The sequence below is a fragment of the Pimephales promelas genome, chromosome 3 (genome assembly GCF_988280905.1).
Source record: "Pimephales promelas chromosome 3, fPimPro1.hap1.1, whole genome shotgun sequence".
NCBI classification, from domain to species: Eukaryota; Metazoa; Chordata; class Actinopteri; order Cypriniformes; family Leuciscidae; genus Pimephales; species Pimephales promelas.
In genome coordinates this window covers 48,864,028-48,884,402 of record NC_142771.1, presented here as the reverse complement: position 1 = coordinate 48,884,402, position 20,375 = coordinate 48,864,028, and the positions used below count along the sequence as shown (strand labels likewise).

Genomic DNA, 20,375 nt, shown 5'->3' with positions numbered 1-20,375 from the left:
ATTGGGGCACATCAAGCCTCCTTCGTGGTAGGGCAAATGGAGTAATGACAATCTTATTCTAGCACGTTCGTTTGACCATATGAAATCAAGAAGCACTTTCTTAAATGTTTTAAACCAGTCAGCAGGGGGTGGCAAGGGAATATTCTGAAAAACATACAACAGCTTTGGATGTATATTCACTTGGTAAATATTAATTTGACCAATAAGCGACATGGGAAGAAGAGTCCATTTGTTGACACAATCTCTAATTTCGTTAGTAAATGATTCATAATTATGCTGAACAATTGAATCTAAATTTGGAAGGATATCTATTCCTAAGTAAGTAAATTTAGAAACTGAATTAAATTGTGAAACAACTATAGGTGAATTTTCTCTCTCTCCTTTATCTAGTAACAAGATAGCTGACTTTAATGTGTTAATTACATACCCTGAAATATGACCAAACTCCTCAACTAGTTTTAACAAAGCAAGTATAGATGAATTTAGTTGTGAAAGCAATACAATTATATCATCTGCATATAACGACAGTCTATGTTCTACCTGACCAATTGTAATTCCGGTTATGTGTAAGTGTGACCGTACTACTAAAGCCAAGGGCTCAATTGCTAAAGTAAAAAGCAACGGAGATAACGGACACCCCTGCCGACATCCCCGTTTAACTAAAACTGGTTTAGACATGTTTTTATTTATTAAGATCTCTGCAGTTGGATGTAAATATAATAACTGTATCCATTTTCAAATATTTGTTCCAAATCCAAAGCGTCTCAACACATCAAAAAGATAGGCCCACTCTACCCTGTGAAATGCCTTTTCGGCATCCAGGGAGAGAAGGGCCGTATCCTTAGTGTTGACTACTGCTTGAATGACATTGAGAACCCTCCTAACATTGTGCTGACCTTGCCGTCCCAAAACAAAACCATTTTGGTCCATGTGGATGATCAATGGAAGGGTTTCCTGTAAACGGCTAGCTAATAATTTGCTGATTATCTTAAGATATGAGTTAAGCAGGCTTATCGGCCTCATATTTTCACATTCATCCCTAGATTTTAAATTAGTTATTTTAATATAATCTAGCAGAGTTGTGGCCTGTGCTCGGGAGACATCTGGCTTTTCAATGGGGATATTATGGCATGAATATGGCCCAATTTCGGGTCTTCTGGCTCTCGTCTGGTAAAGCATTGGCATTTTTCTGGCAGATTTCTGGCGTGCTTTTGGCAAAACTGTTTGGGCCTGTTTTGGCCCTGCATTCCTGGCGGTATGATTGCTAAAACTAAGAACAGTGTTTGGGCCATAAAAGGCCCGGAACAATTTTGCTATCTGGGAGGTACGTAACTTATCTGACACAACGTTAACTGTTTTAGGTTTACGTAACGTTACCAACCGCCGCCTAACATTAGCCGAATAAATTAACGTGAGCTTATTCTGGCTACATAATTTAAGGGAAATTTAAATAATGTTAGTTATCAAGTTAACACACTCACTGACTCTTAACATTAGCTAAATTTAACATTACACTTACCTTTTAATGTACAGATACCCGAGAGGAGATTGAGGAGCTAACTGCAAATCCTCCAAAAAGGTACAGCAAGATACTGCAGTCAAGCCAGCCTCCAGTTCAAAATGAGCGGTCAAACTAGCTGCCCCTATATTTCTCTATGCGCTTTTACACTTTCTATTACGGTAAGGCCATCAACCTTTCTGAAATTGAAAACATTGATCTTCCAGCCAAGGCTTCACATTCAGTTATTCTGTCCGTCCGCCTTTCTATCTATCTATCAATCTATCAATCTATCTATCTATCTAACATTGTGATGTTGTTTTTCAAAATAAGAGCCCCCCAAAACTCATATATATGCTGTTAGGTACATTTATTCAGAAATTAATAAAAACAAAAGTCCTAGCTTCCAAAGACCAATTCCACCTCAGATGGAGAGGACACCTTCTCAAGGTGTCCCTTGCAAAGTTTCAGGACATCCTGATGTTGTTCTACAAAATAAAAGCCCCCCAAAACTCATATATTACCTGTTGTCTCCATACATTCAGAAATTCATAAAAATATAAATCCTAGCTTCCACAGACCAATTCCACCTCAGCTGGAGAGTACATCTTCTCAAGGTGTCTCCTGCAAAGTTTCGGGACATTCTGACGTTGTTCTACAAAATAAAAGCCCCCCCAAAACTCATATATATGCTGTTTTGTCCATACATTAAGAAAATCATAAAAAAGTTCTTGCTTCCACAGACCAATTCTTCCTCCAACACCTTCTCAAGGTGTCCCAGACCAATTCCACCTCAGATGGAGAGTACACCTTCTCAAGGTGTCAACTACAACGTTTCAGGACACTCTGATGTTTTTTTTTTTTACAAAATAAGAGCCCCCCAAAACTCATACATATGCTGTTTTGTCAACAGACAAATTCCACCTCAGATGGAGAGGACACCACCTCACATTGTGACTAACAAAAATAGAAGATATTCTGTTATTGAATTTCACATTTTACACTTTTTATTTAATTGTTATTTACAAAATGTTTAAAACTGAACACTTTTTTAAATAAACAATGTAGTTAGGAATATTATTTTACCAAAAAAATTGACAGTAGCAAAATGTAAATAAAAAGATAAATAACATACATTTAGTAATTCTGTTAACTTTTTAACAGATTTAACAGCACAAAATGCAGTCCCAATTATTGCGTCTGGCCCATTTCAGCTGCTTCTAAGTCATTCCCAGGCACTTTTCGTGGTACCATCTCTTGCAGTGGTCACACTGGATCTAAAATAAGTTTGAAATATTACTGAACTGCTACATACACAGATCCATGTTTTAAATTGCTACTCCTTTTTACTTTCCAATTATCCTTTTAGAAGTGAACCAAAAAACTTACGCACTTTGTCACACGTTGCTTACTTCCAATTGGCTCTTTCTGTGCGCACATGGAACAGTGATTGGTCTCATCAAACACTAAAGTATTATAAATAAATAAATGGGTAACACAAATTTAATGTTTAATGTCCATGTCCCTTTTAAAGGAACCATCTTACAATATCAACATTACATACATCAAAGACTGCATTTATTTATATATTTAACCACCAAGATATTTTTTTTATAAATATAACCAGGGAGATATTTAGGTACTGTAATTACTAAATGTTGGTTTTAAACCAAGTTTTAAAATAATAAAAATACAAATGTGTGTAACTTGTGTCAAGAATTTTTTTTTACTATTATTATTACATTTATACCCCTTTCATTTTTGTGAACCTACTTATGTCACAGTATATCTATTGTGTTGCTATTTATCAGTATGTCTCATTTTATGTATTGCATGCATTATGTCTAATTGCTTGCAATATTTCTATGCCTTAATCCTCTGCATAGTCATCTGAAACCTTTTTTTATTTATTTACCAGGCTTGTTAACTTGAATTACTGGCATGTATTACACGTGATCAAATTTCCTTTGGCCTGCTCTGCGAATTTCAACTTTATTTGTAATTTCAGTTGATCGCCTCTGTGTTTATGATTGCATGTACTACATTAGAAGCCATAGCCAACAAACTATAAACACCCTCCTGTTGTCAGGGTGTAGTGCAGGCTGAGGAACCGGAGGAGTCCAAAGTAACAATAAAGATTACTTTTAATATAACAAATAGGCAGGAAGACAGGAATACGGGTGCAACACAGGTTAACATTAGACAACGACCGACCAAGACTGAATCAAACAGAGGGAACTAAATACACAGATGAATCAAACATAACGAGGTGAAAAACAGGTGTAACAGATGAAACAGGACGCTGAACGGGAGGCTGATGAGGGAGTGAGTTCAGGTGTGCAGACAAGAGGATCATGGGAAGTGTAGTGCTGGAGACGCGGACAGGATGGTGCAGACGGAGGACTGTGACAGAACTCCCCCCTCCCGGAAGGCGTGACCTCACGCCGCAGAACAGAGGAAGGAGGGGGGACGATCTGAGGGCTGAGCGGGGCGTGGCCAGGGCGGAGCAGGCTGGGGGCGTGGCCAGGGCGGAGCAGGCTGAGGACGAGACCAGGGCGGAGCAGGCTGGGGGCGTGGCCAGGGCGGAGCAGGCTGAGGGCGAGACCAGGGCAGAGCAGGCTGAGGGCGAGACCAGGGCGGAGCAGGTGGAGGGAGGACCCCTGGTGGAGCCGATGGAGACGGGGCTGATGACACCAGGGGGCCGACTGACAGGGGCGGAGCAGATGGGAGAGGAGACCAAGGTGAAGCTGAGGGACTGACGACGTGTGGTGCTGATGAGGGACCGAGGGAACATGGTGACACCGCAGGCTCCGGTGACTGAAGTGATGCCAGGGGCACAGAGGGACACGGTGAGGACAGAGGGAGTGAGGACTGACGGGTGACTGGAGGGAGTGAGGAGTCCAACTGAACCGGAGGGCGGATGGGGCGGAGCCAGAGGAAGGAAGTCCATAGGTGAAATGAGGATGACGAGGGAGCGAAGGGAATCCGGAGGGACGAGGGAGCCTGGCCGAGCTGGTGGACTGAGGGACCATGGAGGAGCTGAGGGAGGTACGAGCCACGGGGGAACAGATGGGACGAGGGGCCGAGGAAGTGTCCAGGTGGAGGAGGTGTGAGGCGAACACTGGGTCTCCAGCGACCAGGCAGGGTCAGGGGAGCAGGCAGACGGAAGAGCTGAAGGATGACTGATGGGAGGAGGCGGGAGAGGGAGGCTGGGTGGGATCCTAGTCTCTGGTGCAGGTTGGACGGTCTCTGGTGCAGGCTGGACGGGGTTGAACGGAACCAGCGAAGAGGAGAGCTCGGGCTCAGCGGGGCTGGACGGAACCCTTGGCGGGGCTGGACGGGACCAGCGAAGAGGAGGGCTCTGGTGTTGGAGTGGGGCTGGTGACGACGTCCACGGTGAAAGAAGATCCACAAGATACCAGCACCCACTCCACACAGGCGGCGAAACCCTCATCAGGACCGCTCCCTGGGAGGCGTGCCCAGGACCGCACAGCGAGCGGTCAGAATAGTGGGTGAGGCACGCCAACTCCAGAAAATCCCTGTTGTGGGACTCCAGGGAACGGTTTTCCTGTTCCAGGCAGAGGAGGGCTACAGCTGGAAGGTCCATATTTCTTTTTGAGGTCGGTCATTCTGTCAGGGTGTAGTGCAGGCTGAGGAACCGGAGGAGTCCAAAGTAACAATAAAGATTACTTTTAATATAACAGGAAGGCAGGAATACGGGTGCAACACAGGCTAACATTAGACAACGACCGACCAACACTGAATCAAAACTAAACACACAGATGAATCAAACATAACGAGGTGGAAAACAGGTGTAACAGATGAAACATGACGCTGAACGGGAGGCTGATGAGGGAGTGAGTTCAGGTGTGCAGACGAGAGGATCATGGGAAGTGTAGCGCAGGAGACGCAGACAGAACGGCGCAGACAAGACTGTGACACCTGTGGCATCAGTATTACTGTTCTGCTTTGTGGTTTGTTTGTTTTTTGGTCTTGATAAATTATACATAATGCTGTTAAATAACAACACTCCATGGTGTTATGGGAAAATTTGATTGTCATTGATTTACAGTGTTAATTTTCATTCGCTTAAGACATTGAAATGACCGTTGGTTGGACTGTGGTCTGACAACAATTGACTAATGTGTGTTTTAACACTGAGAAGCAGCTGTGACATCAGGAGAAGCCAGGTTGAAAAGGGACCCTTTGGGTCAGAGGTCATCCAATTTAGATCTTGTGAGTTTGTAAGAATTAACTCAGCAGGATTAGATCACCAGCCGAGAAACCTTCCTTTGTTTAGATAAGAGCCTGCAAGCAGGTAAACTTGAGAGAAGGTATAAAGGCTGCTCGGCATTCTTCCTCCTCTGTCGCACTTGCTTCGCAGATTCTACTTGACTTCTGTGTGGCAACTGGGGCTTCTTGCAAGAATAAATACCTTTTAAAAGATAGCTTGACTCAGAAATTTCTCTTACGTAGTGATGATTGTTTAATGAATATTTTTGCCACAACAATGGTGAAAAAGTATTTTTAGCAATAAAATATTTAATATATATAAAATATTTTTGGTTACTGTCTAAATCTTTACAGCTTTTTGTAGTAACCATTTTATAACAGCTGTAAGCAGCTCTGTGTTGTAGCTCACCATATGTTGTTCTTGTACTGGCTACCATGGCTTTACAGGTCGTATTCCATCTGTCCTAGCTGATACTACTCTGGCAACCCTTAATTTTGTGGTAGCTTTAAAGGAGAACTCCGGCGCAAAATGAACCTTTGGTCTAATTACACATTGTTACCTAGTCAACCGTTATCTGAGATTTGTTTTCATGATTGCCAAATGTAAATAGTTTTCTCTAAAAACAGTTTAGCCTATAACCCTAGTATAATGCTAGTATACAGGGCATAGAGTAATGACAAATAAAAATTGCTTGTTTTTACCACTAACAAGGCTCAAAATAGCCCCACAGTAACACGACAGCATAATAAGGGTCCCTACATTCAAAGCGAAGCATTGAGAACTTTGTCAGTGTCCATACAGTTTAATAAGAAGATATTTTATACACACAGTCAACTTCGCGAATACAGGAAGAAGCCATCTTTGAAAATTAGTCTCTACCAGTCAATCTACGAACACAGATCCAAGTGCGATGAACTGTGCAGAATCTCACATGATCCATTGTTTCCGGAAGAAACACAAACACGAACCATTTTCTTCTCTTCAGTATGTACATGTAGCCTACTGTTCGCGCTCACCTTATCACCTTATTCACATCTTACCAGCGCACTTGGATCGGCGTTAGTAGATCGACTGGTAGATCGCTTAAACTGTTAAGCTGCATTTTGTTTTGTATCCCTCCACACAACAGACAAACACTTGCTTTACAAACCTGATTCTTTCAGTATTTGCAGAGATATCGTTTTCTGCTCTTGTGCCATTTCCTTTTTGGATGTTCCAAAATGTAAAACTGGAACAGCTGGAAATGCCCTCACTATTGCCCTTGCCATCTAAACAAATAAAAATATTTACAAACATTGTGTGGGCTGCGTAAGACTCTAGCATTACTACAATATTCTAATTATTTTGTATTATCATGTTGTGTAAATTGTTGAAATCAAATATCAACTATTTATGTAATAAAAAAAGAGATAGATATTACAAAACTTCAAATACCATGGTGACAATGACCCCACAGCTACTGGCATCCTGCTGGAATGGATGTTTCAGAACTCTTCCTTTCCATTTTATGTCCACCCACTCCATTTTTCCATGGCTCGTTTTCATCATCTGTAGGTATTCACTGTATGTGATGTATTACGGGAATATGTATTAATTAAAAATAGATTTCAAAAAGCTTTGCTTTAAAATGATAGGTAAATTCAAACCTTATAATTCTTCTAATCGTAAAAGTCTGAGTACAACCAAATAATTATCTTAAACTCTTAATTTAATTAAGTTTATACTAAACCAATTTACAAGGTATGGCATGTAAATAAATTCATTAATTTAATGTAATTCGAAGTCTTTATAGCATTTGTAATGCCTCCATAAATTGTGACGTGATTAATTTAATTAGCAATTTGGGGAATTTCCTTTTTTAAAAAAATTTAACAGGCTATTGGGTTAATATTTGGTGCAACCCTTTTAGTGAATGTACATCAGTAAATATTTATCTTCAACAACCACTCCTTCGTTTAGGAATTTAACTCGTAATAAAATGAATACCTGATTTTGTGGGCAGCATGAATGGAATTGGCTTTCTCTGTGTGATATTTTGAAGGATCCATCAAGTACATTGTGTGGTTGATAGCATTTATGTACTGAAAATAATAAGGGGGGAAATGCAACCGATAATTTTTTTAATAATACACCAGACACTGTGAATAATGAAATATAAATATCAGTCTGCTACTCACCAGAAGTTTCCAATGGACTTCACTGATGTTAACAAATGACAGAATGGCCTGGTATTTGTCAAAGTTGACCTAATGAAGAAATTAAATAATAATTACCTTTGCACTGTAAACAATAATTAGTAAATTTAGCTTTTCAAAGCAATATGTAAAGCTGGCATATTCACCATACATTCAGTATGTAGTGCTGGCAATAGATCATTTATATTTTTACATGCATAAAGTCCCTGCACAAAATTTTTAATTTCCTATTTTAAATACATTTAAAAGAAATAAAAAATATTTTTTTAATACTTCAATTGTCTGTAGAAGTTTCAGTTGTAATCTACATTAATATTTTCTCTAAAAAAAAAAATGTACCACCCACAAAATGATAAACCACATATAGGCCTAATATTAATATTGAGTAACAATTGTGTAGTGTTATATTCTAAGTAGTAAACTATTTCAGATTGGCTGTAATTACATTGGCTGCAGTAAAGCTAAAACTGTAATGTTTAGATTAGGATTATTACTTTTAATTATGTAGAAGGAATGACAGCTTTATATTTACAGTATACCTTCTTCAATGTTTTGAAAGGAAATGGCTTCTGGAGTGGTGTGACATATTTCCCTCTCTTTTTTTTTTTTTTTTTTGCTCCCGTTCTTTCCACTTCTCCTGGTCCACTCTAAACATCTGCATAAAGTAAAGTTTTGATGGAGGCATTCAATTATAATTTCAGTAAATTTGGAGAACTGTTTTAGATACCAATACAAATAATGTGATGACATACAAAATTTAAGTTTCTTTATATTTACTTTGACTTAAACACTTTTATCCATAACACCTTTAATGAAACTATAATTAAGGTATTCAAACCTTTCTTCTTAAAGCTCTTTTGGAATCTTCATATTCCTTCAGGAGAGCAGTGTGAGTGGTCTGGTACCGGGCCACAAAAACATCAAGCCTAGTCAGGCGGCCAGAGGGAAATCTAACGTGTTTTAAATCCCACTGGCTCTTCTCCATAATGCCCTGGGTTCTGTTGTCCTCTGTTATGTTCTGAGAAATGTATAAAAAAACAGGTCAATGTTAAACACGTTAAGTAATAAAGCCGTGACATGTAAAATATATTATAATTACTTTTCTTGGAAGCTTTCTGAGGGTGTTGAATTTCCGAGAGCACTGCTCATATTGTGGTCCCGTCCCATGTCGTCCAAGGTCACCTTTGAACAAAAGTGCATAAGTAAAGCCATGTGTTTAATTTTCATAAAACCAAGCAAGATTTTTATATCGATAATGGATATATTGATTAATGATGGCAAACCTAGCATTATGCCGGTCCACAATCCAGAATATGGTAGAATGTATTTTTTGAGGTGCTCGATAAGGCCTCTGCAGAAATAGATATTCGGCTCTCCAGACCTGTCCAGTGGAGCTTTGGAAATTACTTCATTGCAACGTTTCGCAAATCCGTTGTCTCCATCGATGTCCTTAATATAATGTGACAATGTGTTATTACACAGGTTTGTTTGAAAATTAAAAAAATTACTGACAAAACTTTAACAAGTTTCAGCTTTGACCTTTTTGATAATGTCGGGGCAGGACATGCCGGACATGTACAGTACTTGGTGCCATGTGTTGTTGAGGTTGTGCTGTTTTGTCCCAAATTTTTTGATAAGTAGTTAAAATTTTTGGAGAGCAATACAACACAGCCCACCACACAATGAACATTAAAGAACCACATCAATGACACATAAAATGAACAATTATTAAAAATACTGCTCTTTTTTTTTCTATTTTTCACTGTGTTCACTGTCTGTTAATCTTCAGTATACCCAGCTTTCCCATGTGTTTCTTTGTTTCATCTCATTCATATGTTTGTCTGCTTGGTTACCGATTAATAAGTGTCCTAATTTCATGTGTGTCTAGTTAATTAGCTCTCTTGTTTTTCTGTGTCTGTTAGTTGTCAAACTTTGTTTAATGTCACAAATGCTAACTTTTTCCTTTTATATCTAATATATAATTTCCTAATGATCCTAAATCATGTGCTTTTTTACCACTACCAATTGACAATCATACTGTGACATATGTTTGAGGCTGTAGATGCTGTGGACTTTATATTTATTATACATTTCTGTCTTGTTATACTAAAATGATGCTGTGTTGTGTTGTTCCAGTAAATAATTTAGTTTTTTTTTTTTAATTAGGTATTTTCTGACAACACACACTTACAAAACACACTAAAGTTACTTTCTGTACTGACAAAAGGCTTTGTTGTTTCTATGTCCTACTGTTATTATTGTTATGAGTATTTACATGTAATGAAATTGTTCCATAAATTTGTTGTTAAATGGTAGTAATTTTCAAATATGCATCATTGTAACCTACTTTTCCATCATTGTAAACTAGCTGCTCTCTATGGCATTTATCTAAGTACATTTTCACTCACGAAAGTTAACTTCATTAACTTTTCTTTATATTATTTACTTGATAACAACAGTATACCTTCGCATATTTTTTTCAAATTAAAACCATAAATGTTCAAATGCAAACTTGGTATTGACATTTACCTCAAAGCTCTCACTTTTGGACTTGGTTGTCTCATCCAATGTTGCTCTCAGCAGCCACGACTGCAGGTTTTTGAAATGTTTCTCTACATTGGGACCACAGGATGGACTGGAGAACACAACTGCAGCACTTTGAACCATGTCGTCTAGTTCGATTAAAGTGCTTGCAGTTGTCAGTGAACCGAAGACGTGCATGGCCAGATGGTAGTGGTTTGGCGCACTGTGGAATGTAACAAAAATAATTAGGTTCAAGAATATAACTATGGTCTTCAAGGTTATATGTTGATAGATGATATAATGTACAACTTGTGTGTATTATATCCAAATCTACACTTGGTATACACTATGTTATACTTAATGGTCTTTTGTATATTTGTTGAATAGATCATTATTCTATTAATTTCACAGGCAAAGACAATTTAGGAGAATTCAGAAGCCACACAGCTAACAGAAAACGTGCATTTTGATAGTTCAGATGACATTGCCAGTAACATTAATTTTTTGGTATTAGGAAAATAGAGCTATTGCTGTTGTGTTTTTTAGCCTAGCATATTAGTGAAAGGTAATTCATTTCAAAAATTGGTATAAATTTTATTGTACTCTTAGCAACTGACACTAAAAGAGGATTGTCACAAACAGTCATTTTTTTCAAGTACACAACTTACTACTTTCTGCACATTTCCTTGGCGTTCTTCATAACGTGGCTGAGACAACGATGAAGAATAGGCACTTCAAAATCTGCTTTTTTTCCCTTGACCACTTGCTATATTATAGTAGTGGTCAATTGTGTCTTTCAGGTTTTTCTTTGCAAATGACCCTGCATCAACACCATTGATCCATCACACAGGATCATGATGGGTCACCGCATACCTTTTTTCCCAAAACACCTTGCCACATCAGTCTGATACGCCTCAAGGAAGTAATTAACTGAGGCCGTGCACAGCAAAAACTCCAGTGTTAAATTAACTCTCCTGGGAGTTTATTTGACTCCAGACTCAAGAGTGTTAAAGTGTTAAAATATGAGTGTTAAATTAACACTCAAGAGTGTTAAAGTTAATGAGCTAATTAAGTGATTAATTTAGTGATAATTGACCATCATTGAAGACACCTGATGATCACAGGCAGAATCGCTGAAGAAGAAAAATCTCATTTTCGAAGTCACCATAATGGTGATCATTATTTGCTTAGAGAAAAGGTGATCAGGTGCTGCTGATTATGGTTTGACATAACTCACTAAGCAAAATGATGTCCAAAAGATGTTTTTCAATGTCTTTGTCACAAAAGGCAGAGTTTGAAAAGACTTCCACTAAGGGGCCAGAATGAAAGTTTTTATGACGTCTTTTTTGACATGTTCTGGACATCTGAAAAAGACGTTAATGGATCCTTCGTGCAAGGTTAAAAACTAGTTCAAATGTGGCCATTCTCAACATTATTTATGGTCTATACTGGTTTATACTGTTTCTGGACCAAATAAAAACTCTTAGGATGCATTAAATTAAAACTTATGTTTATTTTTTTTCCTTACATTGTTTAGATGGTGATATTTATTTCATTTTGAGTCACCATTGTGGTGATCAGTGTTTGCTTTAGTTGGGCTCTTGGTCCCAATAATTAGTATTCTAGCTTTTCTTTGGCTGTTGTAACTGTGTGTGTTTGAATAACACCATTGTTGTGACAGAGAAAGCCAAGAAAATTGGCTCTCATCAGCTCCTTGTCGGTTGTTGACGATGATGATGATGATGATGAAATCAATATAAAGTGGGCATTTAACGTTGTGTTTAGACTTTTGTGTTTGTATCTGGAGTTTATAACCACCAATCTTGTGGAACTGCATTATTTGGGCTAGTAGTTGGACAAAAAGCAAATTTACACAATGTTTTGAGAAAATGTTCCATCTAGTCACACACAGACATCAAGATTTTGCATATGATTCACAAAAATGGTGACAATAAATAAAAAAAATGCTTCATGCCGCAATGCATGATGGGTAGCTTTCATAGTACAAAACATCCTCGATTCCCAGGTTTTTTTGTTTTGGTTGTCACCGTCGTTGAGAATCATATGCAAAATCTTGATATCTGTGTGTGACTATGTGTTTCAATTTCTTAAAACATATTGTATGCAGTGGTCATTATAAAGTTACTGGGCCAAATAATGCAGTTCTACGAGATGAATAATTATAAATTTCAGATATAAAAACATAAGTTTAGATGATTTTGTCATCATCAGCAAGCATCTGAAGACATCTAATTTTTAATTTTCTTGGCTTTCTCTGCACAATCAATGGTGTTATGCAAACAGTTACAACAGCCAAAGAAAAGCTAAAGTAAGAAGAATTGGGACCAAGAGCCCAACTAAAGCAAACACTCATCACCACAATGGTGACTTAAAATGAAACAAATATCACCATCTAAACCACATCTAAACAATGTAAATAAACTAATTTATTTCAAATTGTAAATTTAATGCATCCTGAGAGTGTTTCTTCAGTCCAGAAACAGTTTAAATTGTCTAAATAAGACCATGAGTTATGTTGAAAACATGTTGAACTTGTTTTTAACCTCGTACGAAGGATCCATTAATGTCTATATCGGACGTGCAGAACACATCACAAAAAGATGTCATGAAAACTTTCATTCCAGCCCCTCAGTGGATCAGCCCCATCAGACTTTTGTGACAAAAACAATATCTAAAATATAAAATGTAAGGGTTGACAGACTGCCCCACTGAAGCAAACACTGATCTCCATAATGGTGACTTATAATTTTGATTTTTCACTTTCAGTGATTCTACTTGTTAACATCAGGTGTCTTCAATGTTGGTCAATCATTGCTCAATTAATCACTTAATTATCTAATTAACTTTAACACTGCTTCAGAGTTAATTTAACACTCTTGAGTGTGGAGTCATATAAACTCCCAGGAGAGTTAATTTAACACTGGAGTTTTTGCTGTGTGGTGTGATCACAGGTAAGGTATGTGGCAACAGGTAGTGGAGATGAGTTTTTATGGGGATTCCTGACCACCAACTCATATACATAGAAAGGAGGACATCCTTTCTGCTTTTTCATGATACTGCCAGTTGCATCCAGGTAGACAATGTCCTCCTGGCATCGCTCCTGATAAATTTCTATCCCCCTGCGTGACCAAAGAAGAACCCCTTTTGGGTGTAGCATCACTTTCTGTAGGACCTCATCAGGACTTCCTTTTTTCTGGGCAATCATTTTTTGAAGACTGATAATTTCATTACTGTGCAGCTGGCTTCTCTTTCGTTCTTCCCACGATATATTTTTCAGGACATTCAGACTTGGAGCCTCATCCCGACAGCCAGACTCCATAACATCTTCGGGTATGTTTGTTAATTTTTCAAGGTACATTGCTCGTGGAAGCTGTTGTCACAGTCTCCGTCTGCACCTTTCTGTCTGCGTCTTCTTCACTACACTTTCCAGGATCCTCTTGTCTCCACCCCTGAACTCGCTCCCTCATCAACCACCTGTGCATCATCATCTGTGTCACCTGTTCTCACCTCATTATGTTTGATTTCTGCTTGTATTTAGTTTGCCTGTGTTCATTCATTCATTGTCGGTCGATGTTCATGTTACCCTAAGTCCTGTGAGTGTTTCTGCCCGTCTTCTGTGCCTGTACTTGTTTGAGTCTTTAGTAAAGTAACTGTATTGGAGCATTTGTCTCTTCGGTCTTCCTCTTCTGCCTGCACTCCTCAACACACCGTGACAGATCGACCGACCAAATCAGTATGGACCCCTTTGCAGCCGTCGAACTGCTGTTTGGAGCAAGGGGACCGTTCCTTAGAGGAACACCTGAAAGATTTCCTCCACCTCGCTCCAGCTAAAACCTTCCCCGAACGACAGCCTCTGCAGCTTTCTGTATGCCGGCCTCAACACCGCCACCAGAGTGCAGTTGTCCGGGGAGGGCCCTCAGTGGAGCTTCGCAGCCTATGTGGAGTGGGTGCTGGTGTCCTGTGGATCTTCCTTCACCGTTGATGATGTCACCAGCCTTCACTGCTGGTTCCGTCCAGCCAGCGCCAGAGAGCCGGAGCCCGAGACCAGGATCCCACCCAGCCTCCCTCTCCCGCCTTCTCTCATCAGTCACCTGTCAGCCCTTCTGCCTTCCAGCCGTCCTGATCCAGCCTGGTCGGTGGATCCCTGGTCTTTGCCTCTTACCTCTTCTACCTGGTCTCTTCTTCAGCCCCTCGTCCCATCTGCTCCCCCTTGGCTCTTACCGCTCTTACCTCCCTCAGCTCCACCATGGCCCCTCAGTCCACCAGTTCCGCCAGGCTCCCTCGTCCCCCCGGATTCACTTTGGTCCCTCGTCGTCCTTCCCTAACCTCTGGACTTCCATCCTCCGGCTTCACCTCGTCCTTCCACCCCCCCGGTTCTGTTGGACTCCTTACTCCCCTCAGTTCGCCGTTGGTCCTCACTCCCTCTGTCTCCACCGTGTCCTTCTGTGCCCCTGTCTTCACTTCTGTCACCTGAGCCTGCGGTGTCACCATGTTCCCTCGGTCCCTCATCATCACCCCGTCTCGTCTGCCCTACAGCTTCAGCCCGGTATCCTCTCCCATCTGCTCCGCCCCTGTCAGTCGGGCCTTTGATGTCGTCAGCCCTCGGCTCCTTCATCCATCGGCTCCACCATGGGTCCTCCCTCCATCTGCTCCGCCCTGGTCTCGCCCTCGACCTGCTCCGCCATGGCCACGCCCTCAGCCTGCTCCGCCATGGCCACGCTCTCAGCCTGCTCCGCCCTGGCCACGCCCTCAGCCTGCTCCGCCCTGGCCACGCCCCGCTCAGCCTTCAGCTCGCCCTCCCTCCCTCCTCTGTTCTACGGCATGAGGCCACGCCTTCCTGGAGGGGGGAGTTCTGTCACAGTCTCTGTCTGCACCTTTCTGTCTGCATCTTCTTCACTACACTTCCCAGGATCCTCTTGTCTCCACTCCTGAACTCACTTCCTCATCAACCACCTGTGCATCGTCATCATCATCTGTGTCACCTGTTCTCACCTCATTATGTTTGATTTCTGCTTGTATTTAGTTTGCCTGTGTTCATTCATTCATTGTCGATCGATGTTCATGTTACCCTAAGTTCTGTGAGTGTTTCTGCCCGTCTTCTGTGCCTGTACCTGTTTGAGTCTTTAGTAAAGTAATTGTATTGGCGCATTTGCCTCTTTCCTCTTCTGCCTGCACTCCTCAACATACCGTGACAGCTGTCTTTTTAAGTCTTCGCCCAGTGATTTTCTTTCGTGTGCCCTAACAGGTCTTCTTTTCAATTCTGTTAAATTATGAACACTCTTCTCCTCTTGGTAATTTACAATTGCCTTGAAGTCCTTTTCACTGTCCACAGTAACTGTCACTGTGACAGGGCAATCTTCAAATCTGCAGTAACCAAGGCAGGGGAATTCAGGGCTTGCATGTAATGAACCCATCACCTTCAGTTTGCCTTTTAAAAGCAATTGAACAGTATGGGTTTATGGTCCTCAGACCTTTTGAGATCACATTTGTCCACTGGAGTCCTTTAAAGCTTCTTTCTTTTCTGTTCTTCTTCGGCTTTTCCCAATCGAGTGATTCAATGTAAAAGAATGATGGGTTCTTGGGTAAGTGGATTTTTATAAATCCATCGTCATCAGATGTATTACTCATTGACCCCTAATGAAGAAATAAAATGTTACTATAACCTGTACGTATGTCCATTAATTAAATGTTTTTGTTGATTTTTTAATTGTGGAACATGTAATTCTAAACCTTTGTTTCTGCGACAGTACAGTCAAACGTGAACACGGACAAATACTTATTTTTCACATATTGTAATTGTAACATTAACAATAACATGGAATAATGTGATGGGAAGTCAATGTAGAACACTAGATTGAAAACCTGTATAAATACAATGAGTGAAGACTGACCTTCTCTGAAGACTCGTGTCCTTCATCTTCAGTAGCACTTCCACTGGCCACAGATAGCAGAGGAGATGGGGATTTTTATGTTGTTTAAATGTAAACATTTCGAAAAGAACCTTGTTAAAATATGACATGCCTGCATCTGTCTTTGAGAAACTCAATATAACAACATTTATTATTGAATCTCATTAGCAAGATTGTGTGTGTGTGTGCTCACCTTATGAAAAACATTTTGCAAACGATAGCGACTGTTTTTAGTGTTTGCAATGGCAAGTGCAATGCACACTTGTCCCCAGAAGCCGTCTTTATTTGTAATATTATCATCATAGTTGCTGAGTTTCTTTTACAGGACCTCAACTGTCTCCACAATTTCATGGTCTACACAGCAAAAACTCCAGTGTTAAATTGACTCTCCTGGGAGTTTATTTGACTCCAGACTCAAGAGTGTTAAAGTGTTAAAATATGAGTGTTAAATTAACACTCAAGAGTGTTAAAGTTAATGAGCTAATTTAGTGATTAATTTAGTGATAATTGACCATCATTGAAGACACCTGATGATCACAGGCAGAATCGCTGAAGAAGAAAAATCTCATTTTCGAAGTCACCATAATGGTGATCATTATTTGCTTAGAGAAAAGGTGATCAGGTGCTGCTGATTATGGTTTGACATAACCCACTGAGCAAAATGATGTCCAAAAGATGTTTTTCAATGTCTTTGTCACAAAAGGCAGAGTTTGAAAAGACTTCCACTAAGGGGCCAGAATGAAAGTTTTTATGACGTCTTTTTTGACCTGTTCTGGACATCTGAAAAAGACGTTAATGGATCCTTCGTGCAAGGTTAAAAACTAGTTCAAATGTGGCCATTCTCAACATTATTTATGGTCTATACTGGTTTATACTGTTTCTGGACCAAATAAACACTCTCAGGATGCATTAAATTAAAACTTATGTTTATTTTTTTTCCTTACATTGTTTAGATGGTGATATTTATTTCATTTTGAGTCACCATTGTGGTGATCAGTGTTTGCTTTAGTTGGGCTCTTGGTCCCAATAATTAGTATTCTAGCTTTTCTTTGGCTGTTGTAACTGTGTGTGTTTGAATAACACCATTGTTGTGACAGAGAAAGCCAAGAAAATTGGCTCTCATCAGCTCCTTGTCGGTTGTTGACGATGATGATGATGATGATGATGATGATGAAATCAATATAAAGTGGGCATTTAACGTTGTGTTTAGACTTTTGTGTTTGTATCTGGAGTTTATAACCACCAATCTTGTGGAACTGCATTATTTGACCTAGTAGTTGGACAAAAAGCAAATTTACACAATGTTTTGAGAAAATGTTCCATCTAGTCACACACAGAGATCAAGATTTTGCATATGATTCACAAAAATGGTGACAATAAATAAAAAAAATGCTTCATGCCGCAATGCATGATGGGTAGCTTTCATAGTACAAAACATCCTCGATTCCCAGGCTTTTTTGTTTTGGTTGTCACCGTCGTTGAGAATCATATGCAAAATCTTGATATCTGTGTGTGACTATGTGTTTCAATTTCTTAAAACATATTGTATGCAGTGGTCATTATAAAGTTACTGGTCCAAATAATGCAGTTCTACGAGATGAATAATTATAAATTTCAGATATAAAAACATAAGTTTAGATGATTTTGTCATCATCAGCAAGCAACTGAAGACATCTAATTTTTAATTTTCTTGGCTTTCTCTGCACAATCAATGGTGTTGTGCAAACATGAAAACTTTCATTCCAGCCCCTCAGTGGATCAGCCCCATCAGACTTTTGTGACAAAAACAATATCTAAAGTATAAAATGTAAGGGTTGACAGACTGCCCCACTGAAGCAAACACTGATCTCCATAATGGTGACTTATAATTTTGATTTTTCACTTTCAGTGATTCTACTTGTTAACATCAGGTGTCTTCAATGTTGGTCAATCATTGCTCAATTAATCACTTAATTATCTCATTAACTTTAACACTGCTTCAGAGTTAATTTAACACTCTTGAGTGTGGAGTCATATAAACTCCCAGGAGAGTTAATTTAACACTGGAGTTTTTGCTGTGTACTATATGTGTGGTTTTGTTCTATTGGCGAAATAATGCATTAAAAAAATGACATAGTTAGACAAAGTTATTCAACTAAGTGTAATTGCACAGATGGATAGTTAATTGAATTACTCACCCCAAATAACTTGAATGAGTGTACTCTGGGTAAAATCAAAAGAGGAAGAAATTAGGATGACACACACACACACACACACACACACACATATAAATATCATTGCTGTAAAAATGTAGAATACTGTTCTGAAGAAACCATTTATAAATGAATATAACACACTTTTGACATTAAAGTAACTACTATTAACAAACATGAATTAATAAAACAATTTGTAGCCAAATTAATATCACTGTCACAGTCCTCGTCTGCACCAGTATGTCTTGTCATCAGCACTACACTTCCCAGGATCCTCTTGTCTCCACTCCCGTGTCACCTGTTTTTCACATCGTTATGTTTAATTCCTGCTTGTATTTAGTTCTCCCTGTTTCAGTCAGTCATTGTTGGTCGATGTTATTGTTACCCTGAGTTTTGTGAGTTTTCCTGCCCGTCTTCTTGTACCTGTACCTGTTTTGAGTGATTTAGTAAAGTATTTGAATTGGAGCATTTGCCTCTTCTGTCTTCTTCTGCCTGCACTCCACTACATACCTTGACAATTACGTTGCCGTATGGTAGTTCACATTTAGAAAAGTACTATTATTTATTTATTACTTATCTATTAATTACATAGAAAAAAAAAATTAATAAACAGGATCATAATACTTCTGTTTTACACATAATGCATTATTAATATAAATTTAAGAAAATAGCCCACTTATAATTACTGTCTATAATCTGTATTCTAACGAGAAAACATCACACACACACACACACACACACACACACACACAAAAAACGTTTAAATAACTTCAGATAGTATTTAAGAATTCTGAGGCGTTTCTCTTTAAAATAATGTTCAAAATAAATAGTAATTTTGGAATATTTGAGTCATTATTATTGGGTTAAAACCATGATCTTCACTTTAGAATAAATTATACATTCAACATTACAAACATTAATTTTGAACCTGTACAGTTTAGTCTTCAATGATTAGATAACAGTGAACTACTAAGCCGACTAACCACTATAACATAGCCTACTAATTCGTAAATCAGAGTTTTTGGTTAATAAACAGTTACTACAATGTTAATAGTACTTATTTGCGCTGCTCTTTTGCTCCTGTGTAGAAAGGGTTCTCAAGTCTCACGCATTGGCCGTGAGACACACTCATTTTGACCGGTTCACACGCTCACACGCCACACTGTGTATTTCTCACGCTGAAAAGGCAATGCCAACCAAGTTGTCCTGGCTGAAAGCTTTCTAACGTTGTATACGAGGCGCAGGCAAACAAAGTGAAGTTTCCTGCCGCCAGCGCGTATCTCCGCCAGATTGCGTTCGTTACTAGGCAACATATATGCGCGCTGTGTGCACCACTGATCTATACATGACATGTCATTCAGTAGCGCGAACACACGGAAATGGACGGAACATCCTCGGCCACCTTACGTTCGTTACTAGGTAACCAAAAACATCGCGCGAACACATGTGTCGTGATGGAGAAGAAGGTAAGTTGGAAGAAGCTCGTCTAACATTTTTGGGCTAGAACATTTAATATGTAGCCCATCGTACATTATTATTGATGCTGTCAAAAACTCTACAACTACTTTGCAACCAGGCTCAGTTTGGCTATCTTATGTTATCTGAAACTAAGAGAAATGTTAGTGGGTATGGAAAGGAATGAAGATTTACTGATTTTATTTTAAATTATATTATACTGTAATATTAATAGTCTTTCTAGTTACATTAAGGATGTATTTGTCATGATTCTGCCATCAAGTCTTAGATTTTTCCTGGTCTTGTGGCAGGATCATGACAGACCCATGTTTTGTGTACAAGCGCATG

The 20,375-nt window shown here is 39.2% G+C and overlaps 1 pseudogene; it reads right to left on the bottom strand.

Moving 5' to 3' along the window:
- Positions 1-2,630: 2,630 nt before the first annotated feature.
- LOC148995415 (uncharacterized) lies at positions 2,631-9,094 on the bottom strand (annotated as a pseudogene).
- Between the last annotated feature and the right edge of the window lie 11,281 nt (positions 9,095-20,375).